Below are 7,650 nucleotides of genomic sequence, written 5' to 3'. Positions count from 1 at the left end.
ACATAACGATGATACTTTATAAGTTATAACGACCATGCTTATATTATGTCAAAGCGGTTTTACATGTAGGTATCTTTGAAATACATTATAATTGATTATTCATATATAGAAAACAAACTTCGAAGAGTTAGCTAGTACTTTTTAATTATTATAAATAAACATTGTTAAAATATATTATAATATAACTTTTGTCATACGTACGTAGGTGTAAATCATAAGTCTGTGCTAAGAATACAGTATATCTAGGGTTATTCACCAAGTATTTTGATCAAACATTTTTTTTTTATTTAATAATGAATTTACCTATTCAAATTCTGATTTTTGGAATTTTCAATTACACTTAATAACAATATTTTCTCGGGATTTTTATAATACTTAAATAGCGTCCTGTGGTGATATAAACTTATGTTTTTCAAATGAAAATTCTCCGTGCTTACTGTACTTTATTTAGTGTATCACTTTTCTGAAAATATATCGACTTATCAAAATCAAAATTCGAAAGAGTATAGTTTTTGCGTTATTTAACTTTGTTAGGTACTAAGGATAATAATGGACTTATATAAAATATGGGGGTTTTAATAATAAATTAAACATATTATTAATTTGTATTAATCTACATTAACCTGTGTCGCTATTTGTCCTTTCTTAAGTTAGGTACTACACAAAATCCCAAGAATTCGAAAATATGGTCTTTATTAGTACCTGTAGGTATATTCACAAATTCCAAAATTAAAAATTTGAATAAATTCATTATTAAGTGAAAAATGGGCGCGAGCATGCTTAGTGAATCATCCTGTATTTTATGAAATTGTCGTTTACGAATTTAAAATACATGTTTAGATATCGAAAATAGGTAAGTTAATTTATACAGCTGTTATGTTTTGTCTCAGTCATAAAAATATGTAACATGGACAATTTAAGCTCAGCAGATCATGCGTTTGGCTTCATTAGTTTTAATATACCTAAGAATGAATATTAATGTATTATACAAGTTTATGCATAGACGCATAACATATAAATTTAGAAGTAAAACATTTTCTGTGATTGTACTTAGATTTTGAACGAATTTTCACTCTATATAGGTACGTAATATATTGAAATTTAAAACGATCATAACTCCAGCGGTTAAAAATTGAAAACCCAAACAAAAACCAACGTACAACATATAATATTATAGATAATTAACTTACCTCTAAGATAGTTCAATTCACACAGATACTAACGAAGCTATAAACGAGAACTACGCTGAACGTAAATTTGATGTGAAGTAATGTTACGATGCACCTGTAAGACGGAGACAACAAATGCGGGTGTGGCTTCGTCATAACCGAGATCGTGACTTTATGATTTATAGTAGTTTAGAATAGGTACACAGTGTAAACTAAAAGTAGATATTATATATATTTTCGTAAGTAACAATAAAGTAAGTAAATATTATGTTGATATTAATTTAAATATTCCAAACGTGTGCCGTATCTGCTGCGGTGGTTTTGAATAATAAAAAAAAAAATGATAAAATCATATAATGTATTACGATGAAGTGGAACCACATTGAAATGTTATTACTATATTTTATGGTCTAAAAAAAAGAAAAAAACACGTTTTTTGACGTGTAAACAGTAACAGACGACTCTATTATCCTAATAAATAATAATTTACCTAAACGGCCTGAGTTCGTTACACGTGCGGTAGGTAAGTTTGAAATACATTTAATAATATTATGTATTAGACATTTAGACTCGTAAATTGTATGTACTATAAACCTGAACAGTAAGTGCTACGTATAGTATAAATAGCTTAAGTGATGCAGAAAGTGGCCATATTCATTGAAGATGATATTATCTCCCTTAATTATAATATTCTATCATTATCTAAATGTTAATACTTAATATCGTTTCGGTCGAATGGACCATTTTTCCGAAAACATCTATGCATCAGTTCCACTACCGACAAATTTGCACATTATTATAATATTATACATACCTATACCTACCTACATATATTACCTACTTATTAAATGTAATTAAAAAGTTGTCCTAAAAAAATTCTTGGGTAATTTTTAGTTTTTAAGTATTTTATAAATAGCATTGTATAAAATATGTTATGCTATCTAGAATCTATAGTACCTACATTCATATTTTTTTTTAAATATTGTTCTAATTTTTAATATAAACTAAAATTTTTACAGATAAAAATTTGATATTTTTATGACAAGAAAAAGAAATTAAATATAATTATTAATAAAATATATTAAGAGGATGTCAGCGCGCTATTTGTTTTCTCTCTCTGGCCCACGCGCAACATAGACAAAACGCATTAACGCAAAATCATTTTTCCATGTTTTTAGTAATCTTAGAGTAAAATCATCCGATACAAAAAAGATAGAGAATAATATTTTTGAGAAAATGACATAACGATTTTATATTTTATTGTTATTTGACTTTCAAAATAAATAAAAAAATGTTGTAAATTATAGTTATGTTTAAATTATTTTGAGACAATATTTAGACAAATCGATATGTCATTCCCTCAAAAATATTATTTTCTATATTTTTTGTAATAGGTAATTTTCCTCTAAGCTTACCTAAAAACATAGAAAAAATGATTCTGCGTAAATGCGTTTTGTCTATGTTGCGCGTGGGCCAAAGAGAGAAAACAAACAGTGCGCTGACATCCTTTTAATGCAGTTTTCAATCGCATAGAGGAAGAGTATAATAGTTCCAATAATAATTTCCATGCAGTCAAAAATAAAATGTATCCACTAAACATATTACATATAGGCATATAGGCTATAGCCATAAATAAACATATTATATTAAATAAGTTAGTAAGCCATGAAGGTTGTTATATAACAAGTGATCAATTTTGATATTGTGCTTTACGAACAGGATTTTCCTATTTTGAATATTTTAATTTTTTGGATATTATATATCGGAATGACTGAACCGTTTAACCAAAAGAAAAACTCGTATGACCAAGTGATTTGTGTCAGTATTTCAAAAAGCACAGTCATTTAAAATATATGTGGTTATAAAAATAAATAATATATGTAACCTGTTCGCGTTCGAAGTAGCATTAAAATAGGGCGCGACGATTTCTGGCGTTATATTAATGAATTTATTAAATATCAAGGATTGTACAATAAGTCATAAGTCATAACAATAAAACAAAAATGGTTTTCAATACTCTACTATATATTCCCTAAATGTTTATGATTATAAAACGCGGCGCGAGTCCAGGTGAATCTGGTTTACTATTTTTGTTGTTCTTTGGAGTGTACGGAATAATTGTCCCACATTTTTAATTTTTCCAAAAACTGAAAGGAAAATATGTTTAATTCAAACTTTGAACTCGTGTCATAAGAAAATTTTTTTATACTCTATTTGCTATTACATTAATATTATTTAACATAATATATGAAGGTGCATTTTCTTGGCACCCCATCTCTGACCTATCGTTTTTGCTTGTACGTGCTACAACCCCTACTAATTTACAAGGGTTTTGATTGAGGGTGCCAGCGAAACTACCGCGCCCCATATTCGATTTTTTTTATTTTAATTAGGCCATTCGTTTGTGAGACGATTGTGCTGATATGTACTCAAATTTCAACGTTTGTGCAGCCCCTAATGACCAAAAAAAGTTTTTTTAGTGAATGTAACAACGAAACGCCCACGCCCCAAACAGAATTTTTCGATTTAAATTATGCCATTTGTTTGTAGGTTTTTAGTACCCACCTTCTGCATTTGTGCTGGTATACGTGCTCCAGTTTCATAGTTTGTGCAGCAACCCACTAGCAATAATATGATGAACTACGAAAGTGTTTTCAGGGGGGGGGGGGGTGCTAGCAACCTCAACCCAAAATTTTGAAATTTCATATGAGCCAAACTGTTTAGTGTTTTACTGCTTATTTCTGCAATACATGTACTTATTTTCAAAGGTGGGCAAGTTAATGAAAATAATTAACTCAAGTTAAGTTAAGTTAAGAGGACACAAGATCAATAAGTTAAAATTTAATATAGAAAATAATATTAACTTAACTCAGTTTAAAAAAAAGTTAATCTATTTTTTTAATTAGTATGTAAATTACATAAAGAGTGAATGTGTGACTTTCTAGTTTCTAATTTATAAATTATAAAAAATATTTTTATTGAACTTTTATCATAATATACCCTTTTACTTTAACTTTACTATTATTAATTTAAACTGTACTCATCTCAAATAAATAATTTAACAAACATATTTTTTATATCGTATAGCAATTGAATGTCATAATACGTGAAGATGAGTACATGACCTTCATGTGTGATAGTAATATTTACATATAAACGAAAAATTTCAAAGTGTTTTTAACTTGATGGATTTTTTTAAAATCAACTGAGAAAAAGCTAAGTTATTTCAACTGTAAATTAAACTAGTTAAGTTCATAAGTTGATTAGAAAATAAACTAACTAGTTAAGTTAAAAAGTTAAAAAATATTAACATTTTAACTTAACTTTAACTTTTTAACTAGTTAATGACCAACTTTGCTTATTTTTCTACAGAAATTTTATCTTATTTTCTATAGATTAGTGAATTTTCATCTTTTTAAGGTACCTAGATATAAATATTTATAATTATAAAATTTATCAGAGTAAAGCGAATCGACGTGTCTACTGTAAAAAAAAAAAAACAAGATTTTAAATTGTAAATATTATTACCATTTATGGTAAAAACAACCAAAAAAACAAAAAACCGATATAATTTTAATTTTGATTCCCTTTTGAAAACTACGGGCGGATTAACGGTGAATTTGGAGAATGGGCAGGATTAATCTCTTTGATGCTCCTGAAACTAGAGTCTGCGCACGCCTGTAAGCGGATATAACAATACAGACTGGTACAAATAAATATATATATAAATATATGTACCTACTATACGCAGGTCTACACACATGTAGATATATACCTACATAATATAGTAGGGTATATATATATATATATACATAATTTGGTACCTACCTACGAATCGTGTGGCGGTGAAATGACAAGTCCTAAATAATATTATAATAATATGACGCTCGTAGGTATACGGTGCCGCCGGCGACAAGCGAACTTCCCCTTTTGCAGCCACCGGATCGACGTCCGAGATACGGAATAAAAAGAAACGGTCCGTTCGGGCGTGGTGGGGCGTGGAGGGACTGCAGCGGAGAAAAAAAATCATCTAAACGCCGCCTCAACGCAACGGCGGCATATAATTTTCGAAAACCGACCGCATCGGCAGCGGCAGGAGCAGCAGCAGAATCGGCGGTGGCGGCGGCGCCCCGTAATTCACACGTCTTGTCCATGCCGTCGAAAAAAAAGCGCTCGGCTCCCGGGCAACACACGACCGATGGCGTTCGGCGAGATAACGATATATTATTATTATTATTACACGTTACGCGAGCCGGCACAATAATAAAAAAATAATAATAATAGCGACCTAATGATGACGGGTCGCGTCTCGAGTCGTATTTTATAGGTAGGTCGCGTAGGTATATTTGTATATATATATATATATATGATATCACGTGTATATATATTATTTATTTACGGTGCGCGCGGCGCGTACGAAATATATTATACGCGTCGAATATACTGTCAAGTCATTTTACACAATGAAAATAACAACTACAATCGCACATTGTTGTCGACAATCGAGATACGGCGATATAATAATAATACGTATATACCTCGCGTGTACTTGCGCGCCGCCGCGGCGCGTAGACTTAAATATATAATATAATATAAAGGTTCGGCGGCGTCGGTCTCTAGCAGGTCTCCACGGTCCCGGGCGAAAATTATAGAGGAATTATCTCGTTTCGTCGTTTGACAGCAGCGCTATACCTACACGCATTATATATATTATTATTATTAAATATTACATATTTTACGCTCATTATTATATTCTGTGCATCTCCCCTTCGTGCAATCCTCCTCTTGCTTTCTTAACACGTCGGTTTATATGTATAAAACACTGTATATATGCGCGTAGTCAATACTCTGCGAAGGGTCTTTATTATTTCTTTATCTGTTCCGTAATAATTGATTAACGTGATAAGCACAATGCGGTGCCGTACGTAGTGCGCCCGAATAAGAAACGCCCGCTATTTTCACTACATATTATGTTACCTACTGCGCATTATAATAATATTATAATCGAGGTCTATATATTCGACACAACAAAAACACTCTGCGTGTAAAAGAAAGCTAAGTATTAAAAAAAAAAACAACTTTTAAAGTTGTGATATCATTTTATGGGTAGCTAAGTCTTTGAACTATAGATATCATTTGTATTAAAATTATGTGCTAAGAAATTGAACTTAGCTTGATATTATTATCAATTTTTTAGCGAATTATTTTATCATAAGAGATATCTATAGTTCAAAGACTTGGCTGCCCATAAAATGATATCATGACTTTTAGAGCTGTTTTTTTTTACACGGAGTATGGCGGAGTGTTTATGTTGGGATATATATTATAATATTACACTATAATATGTACTATAGCATTTCATAAAAATAACAATACAACATATTATACTTACTATACTTGCAGGTTGTTTTGATTATAATTAAAACATTAAAACGGAAAAATAAGAAAAGGCTTTGCACGGGGTTGATATATCACCCCGTTATGGCGTTACTCCCTCCACCGCATTACACTTTCAACCGGTACGTACGCAACACGTATGTCGCAGGCCCTCTTATTATTCCTGTTCGATGTATCGATTTCAAGCATATTATATTATTATTATTATTGCGTACATCGTACGTATATTATACCCGAAAACGAGAAGAACAAAACGCGTTCGCCCTTTAATATAATGACGTATACCTATGCACCCGTAATATAAACTGTGATTTCCACATAATATATTACGTACCATTTATTTGGCACGAGCATAATAATAATAGTATGCAATCTTGGGTCGGTAGTAGGTAGCAGGTAGACCTATATGAATACACAGGATCGACATCATTATAATAATAATATTATCATCACATACCGAGACCGTGTGACACGAAATATTATTAAATTTTGATTGTTGTTGCATAATATATTGTTAAATTATAATAATATGCGAAACGAATGGCGTTGGTATACAGACGGTATATAAGCGTGGAGATAAGAGTGCGGAGATAACGCGTATTATTGTGCAACGGTCGTCTGATAACGATTATTTTTTTTGCACAATATTATATTATTCGACGGTGGCAAAGGTGTTCACACGGAAAATCACGTACCCATATACGGGGGCGCGACTCGAATGCTTGGGCACGCCGCGGCACTCGAACTCGGCGCGTTTTTAACACAAAGAACATTAATAATAATAATTACGTTTACACGACACGCGTGTTCAAATGTTTTATGTGTATACTATACAATATGTACCTATACAAAGGTTTCTCGCGCGTAGGAACAGCGAATGAGTAGGGGAGAGCGGAGTTAGTTGTTACAATTTCACAAATATAATTTTAATATTTTTTCTTTGATCAGTATCATAATTTGCGTAAGACCATTGTATTAAGTAACTTCTTATGTAACTGTCTAAGTAAAAAAGTCAGAAAAGTACATTTTTAATACTAAAATGAAATATATTTTAGTCACCTTGTCAAACTATATCAGCGTGCCC

The sequence above is a fragment of the Acyrthosiphon pisum genome, chromosome A1 (genome assembly GCF_005508785.2).
Source record: "Acyrthosiphon pisum isolate AL4f chromosome A1, pea_aphid_22Mar2018_4r6ur, whole genome shotgun sequence".
NCBI classification, from domain to species: Eukaryota; Metazoa; Arthropoda; class Insecta; order Hemiptera; family Aphididae; genus Acyrthosiphon; species Acyrthosiphon pisum.
This window is presented reverse-complemented; position numbering follows the sequence as displayed.